The sequence below is a fragment of the Hemiscyllium ocellatum genome, chromosome 22 (assembly GCF_020745735.1).
Source record: "Hemiscyllium ocellatum isolate sHemOce1 chromosome 22, sHemOce1.pat.X.cur, whole genome shotgun sequence".
Lineage (NCBI taxonomy): Eukaryota > Metazoa > Chordata > Chondrichthyes > Orectolobiformes > Hemiscylliidae > Hemiscyllium > Hemiscyllium ocellatum.
Genome location: NC_083422.1, coordinates 4,098,442 through 4,118,066, shown reverse-complemented (window position 1 = coordinate 4,118,066; position 19,625 = coordinate 4,098,442). Strand labels below are relative to the sequence as shown.

At 41.2% G+C, this 19,625-nt stretch overlaps 1 protein-coding gene and 2 non-coding genes across 4 annotated transcripts in view; 1 reads left to right on the top strand and 2 right to left on the bottom strand.

Annotated features, from left to right (window-relative positions):
* Positions 1 to 1,479: 1,479 nt before the first annotated feature.
* trnar-ccu (transfer RNA arginine (anticodon CCU)) lies at positions 1,480 to 1,552 on the bottom strand. The gene has a single exon. It is a non-coding gene; the product is annotated as a tRNA-Arg (tRNA).
* A 55-nt stretch (positions 1,553 to 1,607) lies between these two features.
* Positions 1,608 to 1,681, bottom strand: trnai-aau (transfer RNA isoleucine (anticodon AAU)). The gene has a single exon. It is a non-coding gene; the product is annotated as a tRNA-Ile (tRNA).
* A 3,880-nt stretch (positions 1,682 to 5,561) lies between these two features.
* Positions 5,562 to 19,625, top strand: part of mypn (myopalladin) — a 295,631-nt gene continuing 281,567 nt past the window's right edge. For both annotated transcript variants that reach the window (XM_060841844.1, XM_060841842.1), the window contains exon 1: positions 5,562 to 5,642. The gene's annotated coding sequence lies outside the window, so the exon portion shown is untranslated. The remainder of the gene's footprint in view (positions 5,643 to 19,625) is intronic.

Genomic DNA, 19,625 nt, shown 5'->3' with positions numbered 1-19,625 from the left:
ACAATAATTTTTGGGCTTGCTAAATTACCATGACAGGTTTTTTGCCAAGTCTTGCAACCATTCTCAAAGTTGATCATGTGGAAACAAAAATCAGAAATGGGAAGATCAATGTGAAAGAGCTTTTACACAAGTCAAATAGGCTTTATTATGGTCAGAGATCATGACCCATTTTGACCCAAAATCGCCTTTGCAGCTAGCACGCAATGCACCATCATATTGTGTGACAGCAGTTGTTTCTAATATAGAACATGACAGCGCAATACAGGCCCTTCAGCCCTCGATGTTGTGCCAACCTGTGAAAACGATCTGAAGCCCATCTAACTTATGCTATTCCATTCTTATCCATACACCTATCCAATGACCATTTAAATGCCCTTAAATTGGCAAGTCTATTACTGTTGCAGGCAAGGCACTCCATGCCCCTACTACTCTCTGATTAAAGAAACTGCTTCTAACATCTGTCCTATATCTATCACCCCTCAATTTAAAGCTATGTCCCCTTGTGCTAGCCATCACCATCTGAGGAAAAAAGCTCTCACTGCCCCATCTAACCTTCTGATTATCTTATATGTCTCTATTAAGTCACTTCTCGACCTCCTCTCTAACGAAAACAGTCTCAAGTCCCTCAGTCTTTCCCCGTAAGACCTTCCCTCCATGCCAGGCAACATCATAGAAAATCTCCTCTGAACCCTTTCCAAAGCTTCCACATCCTTCTGATAATGCAGTGACTGAATGCAATACTCTAACTGCGGCCGCACCAGAGTTTTGTAGAGCTGCAGTATGACCTCATGGTTCCGAAACCCAATCCCTTTACCAATAAAAGCGAACATACCATATGCCTTCTTAGTAATCCTGACAACTTGGGTGGCAGCTTTCATGGACACCAAGATCTGTCTGTTCATCCACACTGCCAAGAATCTTACCATTAGCCCAGTAGTCTATATTACTGTTGCTCCTTCCAAAGTGAATTGTCTCATACTTTTCCACATTAAAGTCCCTTTGCCACATTTCAGCCCAGTTCTGCAACTTGTCTCTGTCTCTCTGTAGCCTGCCACATCCTTCGTCAATAGATTAGATTAGATTACTTACAGTGTGGAAACAGGCCCTTCGGCCCAACAAGTCCACACCGACCCGCCGAAGCGCAACCCACCCATACCGCTACATTTACCCCTTACCTAACACTACGGGCAATTTAGCATGGCCAATTCACCTGACCCGCACATCTTTGGACTGTGGGAGGAAACCAGAGTACCCGGAGGAAACCCACGCAGACACGGGGAGAACGTGCAAACTCCACACAGTCAGTCGCCTGAGTCGGGAATTGAACGCAGGTCTCAGGCGCTGTGAGGCAGCAGTGCTAACCACTGTGCCGCCCACAAAGTGCTGCGTAAGGCGACAGGGAACAGCCCACCCCATCAACTGAATGCAGATAAGCAGTTGCTTGCAAAGCAGATTAAGGACACGCAAGGAAGAGTCAGACACCCCAGATGGGACTTGAACCCACAACCCCTGGCTTAGGAGGCCAGTGCCTTATCCATTAGGCCACTGGAGCTACAAAGCCACGACAAACCTTGACACAGCACAGCTGACGAGACGAGCGCTGCACATGGTCAGTGTGGGGATTGAACCCACGACCTTGGCATTATTAGCACCACGTTCTAACCAGCTGAGCTAACCGACCGACGTTACTCGCAATAATCGCAACTCTACCAACCTTAGTGAAATCTGCAAATTTATTAACCTATCCTTCTATGCTCTCATCCAGGTCATTTATAAAAATGACAATATTACCCAATGATGAAGAGAAGTCAATCACTTTTGCATCAAGATTGTTAAAAAAAAAGCAGAAATGAACTATGCACAAATGAAGAAGCTCTAGGAATCATTTTCACCATTGGACAATTCTGTTAACCTCTATTGCCAGATATTTACCCTGCTAATGGACCATTGACCACAATCTGAATGTAGGTTTGCTCACTGAGCTAGAAGATTCAATTTCAGACATTTTGTCACCATACTCGGTAACATCTTCAGTGGGCCTCCAGACGAAGCATTGCTGATGATTTCTGCTTTGTATATATATGTTTGGGTTTCTTTGGGTTGGTGATGTCATTTCCTGTTCTTTTCCTCAGGAGGCGGTAAATGGGGTCCAAGTCAATGTGTTTGTTAATAGAGATATCTGTTAAGGCTCCACCTACTCTGGTACTTCTCCAGAACTTGAGGATTTTTGGAATATTACAACAAATGTATCCATTTTCTCTGTAGCTATTTCTTTTAGGATCCTCTGATGCAAGCCGTCAAGACTAGGGACTTATCCTCCTTTAGCCCCATTAGTTTGTCTATGATTACTACTTCTAGCTTCAGTGATGGTACTTAATTTCTCCTGTATTCTTTAGTATTAATGAGATGCTCAAAATAAATACCACCATAAAACCTGATGCAATCTATGTGTTCCTCTGCCATTTCCATGTTTCTTATTACTATCTCCCCAGATTCATTTCCAATGTTTACTTTGACCTCTCGTCTTCTTTATAAATTTAAAGAAGAAGGTAGCATAGTGGCTCAGTGTTTAGCACTGCTGCCTCTCCGCACCAGGGACTGGGTTTGATTGCACCCTTTGGTGACTCTCTGTGTGCTGTTTGCACATTCTCCCTGCATCTATGTAAGTTTCCTCCAGGTCCTCTGGTTTCCTCCCACAGTCCAAAGATGTTGTTAAGTTGATTGGTCATGCTAAATTGTCCATAGTGTCCAGGGATGTGTAGGTTAGGCAGATTCACTATGGTAGGTGTAGGAGTACAGGAATAGAATAGGATCTGGATAGGATGCTCTTTGTAGGGTCAGTGTGGATTCAATAGGCTGAATGGCCTTCTTCCATACTGCAGGGATTCTATGAAAAAAATGGCAGGACAAATAGAGAGTATTGATATGGTATTTAGTATTCTAGGCTTCATTAATAGGGTCATAGAATCCAAAAGCAAAGATGTTATAATGAAGTTATTGGGCACACTGGTTAGATCTCAGCTCAAATATTGTGTACAGCTGTGGGTGCTGCACTTCGGAAAGGATTTTATCAAGAGAGAGGAAGAGATTTCTGAGAATGATTTGAGGGATGGATCATTTCAGTTAAGACAGAAGATTGAAGAAATTGAGTCTGTTTTCCATGGAGAGGAGATAGCTAAGAGGAGATTTGATAAATGTTCTCAAAACCATGAGGGATCTGGACACTGGATAAGGAAAAACTGTTCCAACTCTTGAGAGCACCACTCTGCATAAAGCATGGCTGATCAGATGTGTCTCTCATCTCTTAGTACCTGCCAGAGACCCTTGGAAGGATTTGTAATTGATAACCAGCTTGTTTTGCATTTACTGTTCTTGAGTGAAACCTCAACCTGGAACATTCATCTGAATGATAGGGATGCTGCCACTGGTCCACAAGACCACCGTGACTCTAAGCTTGCATTCGAAATGGCATAGCAAGCAAATTAGTTGACTTAAGGGCAGCTATGATTGGGCAATAACTTTCCATGACTGCTGACATTCATTTTTGAAAGACTTCACAAAATAAAATTCAGTATCATAATATGAAAGAGCTTACAAATGAATGGCCATTTTGACCATGTTCTCTACAGATCATTAATAATCTGTTATACAATGAATCTGAACAATTTGGCTCAAGTAAGTAAGATAAACTTCATGATGAATGTGTACAATTTGTAAAGATTGAGAAAACATGTTTAGCTGGATGGCAGTTTTGTGTCTGCTTTTTCAATGTTCTTAATTGATCATTGTTGGTAGGTTGCTGGTTGGATTTAAAAGAAGTGATAGGTACTGAATTATCATTTTAGAACTATCATTCTAAAAACCCAACAGGTTCACTGACACTCTATAGTGAAGAAAATCAGCAGTCTCTACGTGGTTTCAGCTATATGTGACTCCAGAGCCACAGCAAGTGACAGCGTAAAAGTCATTCCATTCAAAGACAATTAGGGATGGGTAACAAATACTTGCCTTGCCAGCAATGGCCACATCTCAAGATTTATAATGACTGATATTTGTCGGAAGGGAAGTATAATGGCTGAGAGATGTGGAGGCTCCCAGGATTTCCTGGAGGCTCTGTCAAATTTAATGACAGCCCCTGATTTCAAGCTTCAGTCTCCCCATTGCCTGGCTGGCAACCAGTTAGGTTAAGAGATAGTCTGGTGGAAGGTGTGCAGCATGAGGCCACAACTGGGGAGTGGAAAGCAGAGATTGGGTAGGGATGGGCAGGGACTTTTGATAAATGATCCCTAAATAGGAGAGTCTGGACACAAGTAGTGGATGGTTTTGTTTGATTGTAGTCATAGGAAAGTGTCTAGTTGCCTGAAGTGAGAAGTAGGTTTGATTCATGAAGGAATTCAACTTTCCTTTCGGCCCATGAACAATGTCAGAAAGGCCTTTACCTTTCATGCATTCTTTCTTGAGATGTGGCCATTGCTGGCAAGGCAAGTATTTGTTACCCATCCCTAATTGTCTTTGAATGGAATGACTTTTTACGCTGCCACTTGCTGTGGCTCTGGAGTCACATATAGCTGAAACCACGTAGAGACTGCTGATTTTCTTCACTATAGAGTGTCAGTGAACCTGTTGGGTTTTTAGAATGATAGTTCTAAAATGATAGTTCTGTGATTGCCATTATTGAGACTAGCTTTCACATCCAGATTTTATTGATTAATTTGAACCTGTTAATTGAATTTAAGTTGCTCTAATAGGATTTTGAATTAGCAATGGCCTGAGACTGTAGATTATTAGGCGAAAGTGAGGACTGCAGATTCTGGACTGTAGATTGTTGACATTAACATCCTAATGACATTGCTACCAGGCCACTACTTAACCCCACTTGGACCTCTTGGATTCAGCTGTTCTTTCCTTGGGTTTCCCAGTCTGCCCCCACTAAATATAAACAGACAAAAGCTAAAACCTGCAACATTAGTCAAATATTTAAATTACTCTCCTCTAGAGAGTCAGCTGTTTTCCCAAACTCTAACTTACAAACCGCTATCAAGGCAGATTGGGAATGAGCTGCTCCTTTTCAATTTTCAACCCTCTTGACGTTTTGGGCCTCTTGTTCTCTTCCTCAGAAGAGTTCAAATTCCCTACCCCATCTATAAAAGATTGAATGATAACCTGTGAGTTGGCAATATTATCATTAAGTAGTTATTCAAAGCACTAATTTTTTTCAAATTATGTTAGAAATATAAGCACATTTATAAAATTTTTATTTCTATTCTTGAAATGTGTGGAAGCAGTCAGGAAGCCATGTCACTATCCATGCTTGTTCAAATGAGTGTTTTCTTGTTTTTAAATCATGACTTCACACATTTTGACACTTGCTTTATGTGGCTGTGCTCATTGGTCTCTTTGTTTGTCGTCCATTTGTGTATGATAGGCAACAGTTGTCAGGTCGTTGCAGCTCCAAGTGGTGCTCTATTACAAGCTCTGACATTAGCCTTCTGCTGCTTGATGATGATGCCACCTAAAATTAGCTTTCTTGCTCGTTTGCAGTGATAGCAATAAAAGGTCCAACCTGAATGGCACATGTTTAGTACGTGAAACGGGATGATTGAAAGCCATGTGTTACTTTAACTATTGATTTATATTTCATGGTAAGTTTTTACTTGATTTATCAGAATTTATTTGTATACAATATCAAAGTCGGTTAATTAAAATTAAATGGAGTCATATTTGGAGTGTAGTTTCACGATGTTTTCACTTCTGTTTGTCATAGATAACTGTGTGTTCAATTCTGGATTGTATTTAATGTGTTATTTTTCAAATATATTAGCTCAGTTCTCTGGTAAACAGTACTCGTGATGCAGATTTTGAACCCACATTGCATTTGGCTTGTTTGGAATGCAGAGCAGTTAAATAGTTATGTTATAAATAAATTCTAAAAAGATAACTGTCTTTAGTCAATATCTTTAGATTTAAGCTATGAACTATTAGCTGGCTGAATGGTTTAATATTCCTGTCATTGTCTGCTGAGCAAGTTAAAGCTAACCTTCGCCAATGTTTTAAATTTTGATTTTGCTTAAAATACAATTTCCTTTGAACATTATTTTGACTCTAAAGTTCACAGTTTGATCATGAGATCGTTGCAGAAGTATCGGTAATGTTAAAAAATTATTAACATTTTCTGTTTAGGGTGTTGTAGTAGTTTGTATGAGCTTTAACCTCTGCTCACTGACATAACTCTCATATTTATGTACTTGAAGTTAGTGGAATTTTTTGCTATTGTTAATCAAAGTCAAGGGAGGAGCGCAGCTGATACTGTCCTTCAAAACATAAAACTAGGCTCTTAAGATATGTGAGCTGCACATCATGTACAATTTTGAGAGCTTATCAGGGAATGAATGGAAGCAGGATAAGTAGTTGTTGCTCTGAGTGATAGAGTTTCACGATGTGATAGTTGATTGATCTAATATTTAATTTTATTACCTCTGACAACACAACATCAATATGATGTTAAATTTAGAGATACTAAAGTAAGGAAACTTTGTTGAGTTGGTATTGCTTGGATAGTTTAATTCTGGAATCATTTTAAGTTGAGCAGAGTAATCATATTTGACTTAGATGTGGGAGCACTTGCCATTCAGTTCAGTACTTTTTAAAAAAAAGATTTTTTTTCACCCTTTAGACAAGTAGCAGGAATTGAGAAAACTCCTAGTTCTGCCCACCCACCCCAGAGAGAAGTGCAAGGAAACATGGGATTTTAATTCTGGGAAGTGAGGTTGTTAGCGGGGACTTGTGAGGGGCAGGTGACGGTGGGAGAGGGTGCGTAATCTGGAGGAGGTTGCAGGTCAGACAACCCGAGATAGATGATGGAGATATCTATGAGCTGGTGCTGAGGTGAGCTGCTAAAAGGCCCAGCCTGGTGCTACGGAACTTTGCCCCAGTCGTAATGAGAAACATAAGCCCTCCTGCCCTCACCCTATACATGCAACACGTGCAATTTCAAGCCTCCACTCATGGTTCCCTCATTCTAGCAATGTTGCATATGTACTCACACCTTTTCATGGTTAAGTCTAAGTGAGAGCTAATGTCTGAGAGCTCAGAAATCCATAAGTCCATTGGAACTGCAAAGCCTCAGGGAAAAATATTGTTTGATTGATTTCTCTGGCTCTTTGATCTCTTCTGTCAATTACACAATGTTTATTTACACAAGGCTAAGAGATATCAGTTGCATGAAGCTTCTGCAATTAATAATTTAACGGGTCCATATAATCATGGTTTATAGTAAGTAAAACAAAATGAATAGGAAAAAGTGAGGACTGCAGAAGCCATTCCTGAAGAAGGGCTAATGCCCGAAATGTCCATTCCCCTGCTCCTTGGATGCTGCCTGACCTGCTGTGCTTTTCCAGCAACACATTTTTCAGCAAACAAAATTAATAGCCAACTTTTAGTAAAGGATTTTTTTTTAACCATATCCTCTCCTTAATGATCTGTCTACACAGTATATAATAGGTGCATGGGAATGGAAGTGTCAGCATAGCACAAGTGCCATGGAAGTGGGTGGGAGCATAGCTTGGCATGAGGAGATCCTTTTGAATTTCAGGGAAAGTTTTGGAAATTATGTAGACTAAGGCACTGTGACCCATAATTCTGAAAAGCTGACCTGACTCCATGCAAATGAATACCAAGTCATGACGAAGTGTGGAGAACCAGGTACAAGCTTCCAGCCTGAAGCATTTTCAGTGTTTTAAACGCACTAGTAAAAATTTGAAACCCTGGGATTAGGAATCCCAAATTCGGGCCCACATGTCTCTTGTAAAGATCTTAGGAGTCACCCTTTTGCTTTTTATAAACATATGAGCTGCTGTAGAGTTCTGGCATTTGCTGAGAATACATGGTTAGGTTTTAGTGATTGGAAAAGTATTAATAATTGTAACTTCTGTAACTCATTAGTTAGTACTTAGAAAATCAGAATCCATTATAAAACAGCTGGTTAGTTTTGGAATTGAAACTCTAGGCATGCTTGGTTTTCAGCTCTACTACAATCAAATGACTATCTTAAAACACTTATTTTGTTAAGGTTGTGAAACCAGTAAAACCTGTTATTGAAAGTGTAAGTAACTGAAAAGTCATGAGGATTGTTATGTTGGAGATGCTGGAAGGGTCACATTCCTAATCAAAGATAGTATGGGAGTTAGATGACCTTAGTTCAGGAGACAGGACATCGAATCTGTTTAGATGGAGATGACGATTAACATGGGAAAGAAATCACTTGTGGCAGTGATCGACAGACTCCTGAACAGTAGCCATGATGTAGAACCTCAAAAGTGACATAGTCAAGTTGGTGGAGTGGACAGATAGGTAGCAGATAAAGTTCAGTGTGGAGAAGTGTGAGGTGATGCATTTTGGTATGAAGAACATGAACAAACAATAAAATATGCATGTTACAATTCTGACTTTGACAAAGGGTCAGTTAGACTGGAAACGTCAGCTCTTTCCTCTCCTTACAGATGCTGCCAGACCTGCTGAGATTTTCCAGCATTTTCTCTTTTGTTTTTTCACAATTCTAAAGTGGAACCTGGGAAATAAATGCAGAGAACATTTGAATGCAGCAGAATAAATGGAGAGAGCAGTTCATAAAGCATTGGCTTAATTAATAAGGGTATAGAGTACAAGAGAAAGCAGGTGATGAGTTGGTAGACTCCAGCTAGTGTATGATCTGCACTTCTGGGCACCATAGTACTGGAAGGATGTGAATACCTTGGAAAGTATGTCGAAGATATTTACAGCAATGATTCCATGGATGAGCGATGTAATGAAGATAGATCAAGAAGGTTGAAACTATTCTCCTTGAAGAACAGAGGGCTTGGAGGCAATCTGATAAAATTTTTCAAATCATGAGGGGGCTGGATTGAATGGACAGGAAGAAACTGTTTCTTCTTATAAAATGATTAATATCGTAAACCCTAGGAATTACTGATTTGCAATAGAAGCAAATTGTGAGGTGAGGTGAGAAAAATCTTTTCCACTGAATAAGTGGTTTAGAACAAAGAACAATGCAGCATAGGAACAGGCTCTTCAGCCCTCCAAGCCTGCACCGATACATTTTGCCCTGCCATACTAAAACTGTCTTCATTTACAGGATCTGTATCCTCTATTCCCTTCTATTCACTATTCATCCAGGTATTTCTTGAATGTTGCTATTGTGACTGCTTCCACCACCACCTCTGGGAGTGTATTCCAGGCACTTACCACCCTTTGTGTAAAAAACATGCCTCGCACATCTCTTTTAAACCCTTCCTCCTTCCCCCATGCACCTTGAACCTGTGTCCCGTATCCCTAGTAATGAACCCTCCACCTTGGGGGAAAGCCTCATGCTTTCCACTCTGCCATGTCATTCACAATCTTATAAACTTCCATCATGTCGCTCCTCAACCTCCAGCATTCCAATGAAAACAAACCAAGTCAATCCAACCTTTCTTCATTGCTAGAATCCCCCATACCAGGCAACATTCAGACACCCCTTTTCTGTACCCTCTCCAAAGCACCCACATCCTGTGCTGACCAGAACTGATTGCAATATTTCAAGTGTGGCCAAACTAAAGTTCTATAAAGCTGTAACATATCTTGTTTATCATTATACTCACTTCCAAACAAGGCAGGCGTGCCATAGGCTTTTTTTTTAAAAACCTTTTTGAGGTGTGCTGCCACCTTCAGTGGTCTGTGGGCCTCCGATCCCTCTGCATATCAATACTCCTAAGGGTTCTGCCATTCACTATATAATTTCCACCTGTACTTGACATTTCAGAATGCATCACCTCACATTTGGCTGGATTAAACTCCCAGCCATTTTTGTGACCATGCCTCTAACCGATCTATATCCTGCTGTATACTTTGACAATCCTCCTCACTATCTGCAACACCGTCAATCTTTGTATCATCTCCAAATGTTCTAATTAGACCAACCACATTTTCCTCCAAAACATTTATGTAGGCCAGGCACAGCAGAGGTCCCAGCACTGATCCCTGTGGAGCATAACCAGTTACAACCCTCCATTCCAAAAAGCATCCTTCCACCTCTACCTTCTGTCTCCTATGACTAAGCCAGTTCTATATCCGTCTTGCCAGCTCACCCCTGATACCATGTGACTTCACCTTTTGTATCAGTCTACCTTGAGGCTTTACTGAAGTCCATGTAGGCGACATCAACTGCTTTTCCCTCATCAATTATCTTCGTCACCTCCTCAAAAAACTCAATCAAGTTAGTGAGGCATGACCTCCCCTGCACAAAATTATGCTGTCTATTGTTAATAAGTCCACTTGCTTCGAAACATGTATAGATCTTGTCCCTGAGAATATTTTCCAATAATTTCCCCAGAACAGATGTTAGACTCACAGGCCTGTAATTTCAAAGATTGTCCCTGAGAATATTTCCCAATAATTTCCCTATAACAGACGCGAGATTCAGAGGCTTGTAATTTCCAAGATAATCCGTGTTATCCTTCTTAAACATTGGGAGAACATTGGCTATTCTCCAGTCCTCTGGGACCTTATCTGTGGCCAAAGAGGATACAAAGATGTCTGTCAACACTCCAGCAATTTGTTTTCTTGCCTCTCTCAAAATTCTGAAATCGATCCCGTCAGGACCCGGGGACTCATCTATCTTAATACTTTTTAAGATGCAAAATACCTCTTCCTTTTTAATAGCAACTTGGCTTCAGAGATTCAACACTCCCTTCCCTGAGAGCATCCTCCACCAATTCCTTCTCTTTGGTGAATACCAACACAAAGTATTTGTTTCGGACCTCACCTACGTGTTCTGGCTCCACACATGCATTCCCTCCTTTGTCCTTGAATGGGCCAACCCTTTGCCTGGCTACCCTCTTGCTTTTTATATATTTGTATTTAAATCTGGAATTCACTGCAATGCAGGATCAATTGAGGCATTCAAGACGGTTTTGGAAATAGAAGCAATGTGGAAGCGATGGAGAAAAGGGAAGAGAAGCTATTAAGTTACGATGTTGATTTGGAGAGCCATGCAGACATGATGGCTTCCTTAAATTCTGTGAAGAAATAGTGAAGAGATATTAGGTGCTTGTGATAAAGGAATGGCAATATGTGGAGTGACTTTAATCTACACTCAAACTGGAAAAATCAAACTGGCAGTAGTAGCCTGGGTAAGGAATTCATAGAACTCTTTTAAGATAGTTTCTTAGACAAGCACATCTGGAAACAACCAGACAGCAGTCAGTATGAGACTTATTATTCTGTAATTTGAATTAATTCAGAGTAAAAGCATATTTTAAAAAGCAACCATTATAATAAAATTGAATTGAGGTTGAAAGAAAAAACAGTATATTCAAGATTATTATTTCAAACTTAAAAAAATGGACAACTTTATGTGCATAAAAGCTGAATTAGCTGAAGTGAATGAGGATATCAGGCTAGGAGATAGCTGAGTAGACAATCTGTGGCAGATATTTAAAGGGATATTTCAGAATACCCAGTTTAGATACGTTCCTCCAATATAGAATTCTAAGAGGAGGCCCACCATGGAAACTTAACTAACGAAGTTAAGGAGAACATAAACTGAAGGAAAAAGCATATCATTGTGCAAAGGTAGGGTAGAGTAGAGTAGCTTTTTATTTGTCATTTCTCCCTTATACAATTGATACAGTCAAAACAAGTCAGCATTCCTTCAGGACTGAGGGTGCTACGTGGTCAGCACAAACTACATGATTGTACATGGCATAAAGTGCATAAGAAGTGCAAACACACAAGTTACAGTGTAATAGAACAATGATAAATAATGGACATTTTTCGAACAGCAATTTGAAGTCCTGCAACGAATTTCAGATGGGAAAGAGTCCGATCATACAGTGTTAAGGAGCCTGACGGCTTGGGGTAAGAAACTGTTACACAGTCTGGCTGTGAGAGAGTGAATGCTCTGGTATCTTCTGCCAGATGGCAGGAGGGAGAAGAGTTTGAGTGAGGGGAATGTGACGTCTTCCACAATGCTCTTAACCTTTCAGATGCAGCATGTAGTGTAAATGTCTGTAATGGAGATTTCTGGCACAGAGTCTGTCCCTGTTGCACAGAAGGGAAGGAGGAGAGTGTTAGTCATTGGGGACTCAATAGTTAGACGGTCAAATGGAAGGTTCATTGGGAATGAAAGAGACTCCGGGTTAATGTGTTGCCTCCCAGTCGCCAGGGTCCATGATGTCTTGGATCGTATCTTTGGGGTCCTGAGGGAGAGGGTAACAAGCCCTAAGTCTTGGTCCACGTAGGTACCAATGGCATTGGACGAAAGAGGGATAGGGATGTAAGGCAGGATTTCAGGGCGGAAGCTGAGAGCTAGAACAAACAGTTGTTATCTCTGGTTTGTTACTGTGCCACATGATAGCGAGGCGAGGAACAGGGAGAGATATCAGTTGAACACGTGGCTGCTGGGATGGTGCAGGAGGAGAGGGGTTTCAGGTTTATGGATAATTGAGGCTTATTCTGGGGAAGGGGGGGACCTCTACAAACAGGACAGTCTTCACTAGAACCAGAGGGGTACTAATACCTGGGTGGGAAATTTGTTAGTGCTATTCAGCTGGGTTTAAGCTAACTCAGCAGGGGAATGGGAACCTGTGGTACAATTCCAGGGCACAGGAGGATGAGAGTAGGGAGGACATGGACAGGATTTCATTATTCACAGGAGTGTCCTGGCAAACAGCAAGCTGGTTTGAAGGGTGTCTACTTCGATGCTAGGAGTATCCGGAACAAGGTAGGTGAGCTTGCAGCATAGATAGGTAGCTGGGACTTTGATGTTGTAGCCACTTCGGAGACACGGATAGAGCAGGGTCAGGAATGGATGTTACAGGTTCCAGGGTTTAGATCTTTCATTAAGATCAGGGAAGGTGGTAAAAGAGGGGGAGGTGTGGCTTTGTAAGTCAAGGATAGTATAACAATGGCTGAAAGAATTTTTGACGAGGACTCATCAACTGAGGTGGTATGGGCTGAGATTAGAATCCAGTCACGCTGCTGGGAGTTTTTTGTATGCTCCGCTGAGTTCCAGGGATGTGGAGGAGAAAATTGGCGAAATGATTCTGAGTAGGAATGAAAAGAACAGGGGAGTCATTGTGAGGACTTTAACTTTCCCAATGTTGTCTGGAAATGCTATAACTCTGGTACATCAGATGGATCAGCTTTTGTTCAATGTGAGGAGGGTTTCCTGACACAGTATGTTAAAGGGCCAACAAGAGGGGAGGTCACATTGGATCTGGTCCTTGGTAATGAACCAGGCCAGGTGTTTGATTTAGTGGTAGGTGAGCACTTTGGAGAGAGTGACCATAATTCAGTTATGTTTAGTTTAATAATGGAAAGGGATAGGTACACACCACAGGTCAAGAGTTATCGATGGGGAAAGGACAATTTATAATGCGATTAGACAAGACTTAGGAGGCATAGAATGGGGTAGCAAAATGTGAGGGATGGGGTCAATCGAAATGTGGAGCTGGTTTAACAAACAGGTATTGCATGTCCTTGATAGGTATGTCCCTATCGGGCAGGGAGGAAGTGATAAGGTAAGGGAGCCATGATTTATGGAAGAAATTGCATCTCTTGTTAAACGGAAGTGGTAGGCTTATGTGACATTGAAACGAGATGGTTCAAATGAGGCGATGGAGTGTTACAGATTAGCTAGCAAAGATTTAAAGAGAGGGTTAAGAAGAGCAAGGTGGGGACTGAGCAGTCTTTAGCAGGTGGAATAAATGACTACCCTTTCTATAGATATGTGAGGAATAAAAGGATGACTAGGATAGGAATAGGGCCAGGTAAAAATAATGACTGCAGACGCTGGAAACCAGATTCTGGAGTAGAGTGGTGCTGGAAAAGCATAGCAGTTCAGGCAGCATCTGAGGAGCAGGAAAATCGACGTTTCAGGCAAAAGCCCTTCGTCAGGAATACAGGCAGAGTGCCTGCAGGGTGGAGAGATAAATTAGAGACTATTGCTAAAATGAGACCTAAGGTCAAAGCTTTTGGTGGGAATAACAGAATTGCAGAGTATTATTTAAATGGTAGAGCGCAGGTTTTTAGTACAATCCCTAGAATGTCAGCAGGTCTGTCCATCATCTACAAAGCAAAACTCAGGAGTGTGATGGAATACTCCCCCAGTGAGTTGTACGTGTCCACCGCAATTCATAACTGGATGTGGCAGAACCACAGAGTTTGGATGTAAACCATTAGTTGCAAGATTACTTAGCTGTCTCTGTAACTTGCTGTTTTTGCTGTTTGGCATGCACGTACTCCTTTTTGGTAGCTTCACCGAGTTGACACCTCATTTCCAGGTCTGTCTGCTGCTCCCATGCCCTCCTGCACTGGATCAGAAATGATTCCCTGGCTTAATGGTAATGGTTAAATGGGAGATCAGCCTGGCCACAAGGTGGCAGATATTGTTGGAATGTGATTCTGCTGCTGTTGATGTCCCACAGAACCTCATGGATGCCCAGTTTTACATTATTAGATTTTATTGAAGTCTGACAATTTAGCACAATACTTGAGCCCTACAACTCAACATGCTGTATTATCAATGTGAAGGCCGACTTCATCTCCATGAAAACTTTGTTGTGGTCACTGTGACTGATACTGTCATGGATAGATCCAAGCAGGTTGAGGATGAAGTCAAGTATATTTTTCCCTTTTGTTGGTTCTCTCACCATCTGCCGCAGACCCAGCGTAGCAGCTATGTCCTTTAGGACCTGATCCACTTGATCAGTAGTGCTGCTACTGAGCTGAACATTGAAATCTCCCACCCAGAATACATTTTGCACCCTTGCCCCCCTCCATGCTTCTACCAAGTGGCGCTCAATATGAGGGAGTACTGATCCATCAACCAAGCGAGGGCAGTATGTAGTGATAAGCAGGAGGTTTCCTTGTCCACGTTTGACCAGATGCCATGAGACTTCATGGGGTTTTAGTCAATGTTGAGGACTCCCAGGGCAGCTGTGTCCTACCTGTACACTATTGTGCTGCCACCTCTGCTGGCTATGTTCTGTTGCTGGAGCAGGACGTATCCTGGACACAACCACTGTCTCATGAGATTCCACCCAGATTTATATCATCAGCAAAATTAGATGTATTACTCTCCATCTTTTCAAGTGTCATAAACTTAACCTAAGGACTGTCTTTTTATTTTTGGTGTTTTTAAAAAATTAACTGAAATGAGAGAGAACTGGTGTAGAGTGAAAGATTGGTTGCAGTTATGAACGTAAGTAACCTGTTATTTATGGCAGGCACTGAACAAGCTTTAATTGAAGTTCAGATTGCAGACATCTGAGTCAAAGATGTCTATTGATGCAGCTCTTGTTGTCAGTGAGAAGTTGATTAGTCTGTGGCTAGTGACAGTTACCAATGACTGAGATCTTTGCTTGTCAACAATTGTGTGATTGTGTCATGGGTGGCTGAGCTGTTTGGAGCTGGAAACAATGTAGAGAGAGAGACAAAAAATATATATGCAGATCTTTTTCCATCCCAGAAGTGGTCTGGTCTCTTCAGTCAAAAACTCTGTTTAAATCTGAAGAAAATCAATTAACTTTCCTACAGCAGTTGTTGACTTTTTAACTAATAAATCATAGACATTTTCCAAGTAAATCGGCCACTTCTTACAAACTAGTGGAAGCATCTGAAGAAAGCTGAACAAAGATGGGTCATCTCAACATCACAACTGGAAAGCAAAGACCATTGAACTGACTTTCCATGATAACATACAACAAAGATCGGCAGATGTTGGAAATCTGAGTTACTCCAGCAATTTCAGTTTTGCAACTGACTTTCCAGTTTGTCTGCCTCCACCAATAGTCTAATCTGTTGTCTGTGTGTGTAAGAGGAAGTTTATAAATGGATTTGAATTTTAGTTAGTAGTGTTATATGACGGTCGTTTATAACTTGTAGCAGTTGTCTAATTACTTATACTAAATAATTCTCAGTACAGAAACCAAATTCGTTCTTTCGAATAAACCTTGGCTTGAAACTCAGGTAAATTGGGCTATTGTGTGAACTTAAAAAAAATACTGGGAATGCTGAAAATCATTCACCTATTTACTTCCTCCCTCCTCACTGCCCAAGTCCCCAAGTACTCCTTTCAGGTGAAGCAGTGTTTCACTTGTAGTTCTTTCTGTCTGGTCTAACTGTGTTCACTGCTCAGAATGCAATCTTCTTTACATTGACAAGACTAAACGCAATTGGGTGCCTGCTTTGTGGAACACCTTCACTCTGTTCATAGGAATGACCCTGACCTCCCAGTTGCTTGCCATTTCATGTAATGCTTCACATTATGCTTCATTGTGATAGAAACGATGTTAGATTGAAAGGAGTTAACCAGAGCAGTTTGCTCAATGACTGTAATTAATGTCCATCTCCATGGATTCTGAGTATGTCGCTGGAGGGTTTCTCTCTCAATCAACCTTGCTCTCATACCCTGGGCCTGTTGCAATGTTCCAACAAAGCACAACACAGGTTTGAAAAACAGCACCTCTTTTTCTCGGGTACTTTACAGCCTTTGAGTCATGAAGGTTTACAGCACAGAAAATGTCCTTCAGTTCATCACATCTGTGTTAGTCATAAACAGCCACCTAACTACTGTGATCCCATTTTCCAGCACTTGTATGCCTTGACATTGCAAATGCGTTTTGAAATACTTGTTGAATGTTCTGAGGATTCTGCCTTTGCCACCCTTACAGGCAGTGAGTTTCAGATTCTCACCACCCTCTGGGTGAATCACATCCCCTGTAAACCTTCTGCTGCTTACCTTAAATCTATTAATTCCTGTATCAAGTGGAATGGTTTCTTCCTCTGCACCCATCCACGCCCTTCGTAATTTTATACATCTCAATCATGTCCCCTCTAACTCCCCTGCTGGAAGGGAAATAACCTCAGTTTGTCCAATTTCTCATCATAACTAAAGCTCTCCAGACTAGGTAACATTCTGTTAAGTCTCTTCTACACCTTTTCCAGTGCTGTCACATCTTTCCTGCAATGTGGGTTACAGAAATTCATGCAATACTCTAGCTGCGGCCAAATCAACATTTTATACAGTTCAAGTGTAACCTCCCTGCTCTTAAACACTAAACTTTGACTAATAAAAGCAAGTATACCGTATGCCCTTCTTAACTTGTCCTGATACCTTAAGGAACTGGCGTACATGCACACCCAAGTCCCTTCAATCCTTGGTGCTTCCCAGGATCATATCATTCATTATGTATTCCTTTATCTTGTTCACCTTGCCCAAATCCATCACCTCACATTTATCCAGATTGAATTCATTTCCCAATGATCAGTCTGTATATCTTCTTGTAGTCCAAGGCTATCCTGCTCGCTATTTATAACCCCATCAATCTTTGTATCATCTGTGAACTTGCTGATGAGCCCTTCTACATTCAAGCCTCAATCATTTATATAAACCACAAACAATAAGGGTCCCAGTACTGCTCTCTGTGGGCTCCCGCGGGACACAGGTTTTCAGTTAGAAAAATACCCCTCAACCATCACCGTCTGCTTCCTGCCACTCAGTCAATTGTGGATATAATTTGCAAAATTTTCCTGGATCCCATAGGTCTTATCTTTGCTGTCTCCCATGCAGGACTTACGCAAAAGCATTGCTGAAGTCCAAGTAGACTATGCCAACAGCATTTACTTCATTGACACACATGGTCACCTCTTAGTAAAATTCAATCAAGCTGATCAGTCATGATCCCTCCTTAACAAAACCATGTTCTTGATTAATCCCTGCCCTCTCCAAATGCAGGTTAATTCTGTCCCTCAGAATTGCTACCAATAGTTTACCCACCACTGAGGTCTGTATATTGAATTTAGCAACTTGAAAAACTGACCGCATAATGCCTGTTCTCAATTTTTTTTCTCTTTCATTCCCTCTGCGCAGCCATGTTGTGGTTGTGTCTTGTTCACCTTACATTTAGTAGCAAGGACCAATGATATCCCTTTTCAATCTTAAATTCTGCCCTTTTTTACATCTTTTTATTCTTCTTCCACCATACAACCCTTCTGTATTTTATACTTCTGTATATCTGCCTTCTCAGCTGAAACAACAAATGCTGGAAATCACAGCGAGTCAGACGGCATCCATGGAGAGAGCACAAGCTAACGTTTCGAGTCTAGATGATTCTTGAGCAGAGCTGAAGTGAAATGTGGAGGGGTCAGCATTTATGCCTTTTCGGTCCTCCTTTATCTCTGTCAAACGTGTCAAAAATTAATTATATTATCTTACAGTTCTGACTGAGTCATAGCAAACTTGAAACATTAATTCTGTTTGTCTCCATTGAAGCTGCTAGATCCCCTGAATTTCTCCAGCATTCTGTGTTTTCTTCGTTATTGCCATGCCAACAAAATATTTTGTTACAAGTTCATTGATAGAATATTTTTTTCTTTCTTCCTGACCTGTCTGTTTGTTTTTTGATCTCCCAGGTATTTGTATCTCTTTGGTTGTTATCTCCTTTCTTTGTACTGAATGAATGCTTTTTTTAACACTCAATTGTTTCCTTCTATTTTTGTTCAAAGATGGAATTTACTCATGTTTAGTTTGATCCATCCTTTTACTAGAACATACATTTCCTGTTGAACACTAATTTAACGTTTTCCCCTTGTTCTACATTTTTGTTTGTCAACATCAGAGAACATAGAACATTCCAGCGCAGTACAGGCCCTACGGCCCTCAATGTTGCGCCAACCTGTGGAACCCATCTGAAGCCGATCTAACCTACGCTATTTCATTCTCATCTATATGCCTATTCAATGACTATTTAAATGCCCTTAAAGTTGGCAAGTCTACTACTGTTGCAGACTGTGCATTCCATGCCCCTTGTACTCTCAGTAAAGAAACTACCTCTGACATCTGTCCTATATCTATCACCCCTCAATTTAAAGCTATGTGCCCTCATGCTAGCCATCACCATCCAAGGAAAAAGGCTCTCACTGTCCACCCTATCTAACCCTCTGATTATCTTACATGTCTCAATTAAGTCACCTCACAACTTCTTCTCTCTAACAGCCTCAAGTCCCTCAGCCTTTCCTCATAAGACCTTCTCACTATAACCAGGCAACATCCTAGTAAATCTCCTTGAATCCTTTCCAAAGCTTCCGCATCCTTCCTATAATGTGGTGACCAGAACTGTATACAGTACGCCAAATGTGACCGCAGCAGAGTTTTGTACAGCTGCAGCGTGATCTCAGGGTTCCGAAACTCAATTCCTCTACCAATAAAAGCTAACGCACTGTATGCCTTCTTAACAATCCTATCCACCTGGTTGGCAACTTTCAAGGCTCTATGTACCTGAACACCAAGATCTCTCTGCTCATCTACACTACCAAGAATCTTACCATTTGCCTAGTACTCTGTTACTCCTTCCAAAGTGAATCACCTCACACTTGTCTGTATTAAACTCCATTTGCCACCTCTCAGCCCAGCTCTGCAGGTTATCACTGTCTCTCTGTAACCTACAACACTTTTGTCACTATCCACAACTCTACCAACCTTAATGTCATCTGCAAATTTTCTAATCCATCCTTCTATGCCCTTATCCAGGTAATTTATAAAAATGACAAACAACAGTGGACCCAAAACAGCCTTGCAGTACCCCACT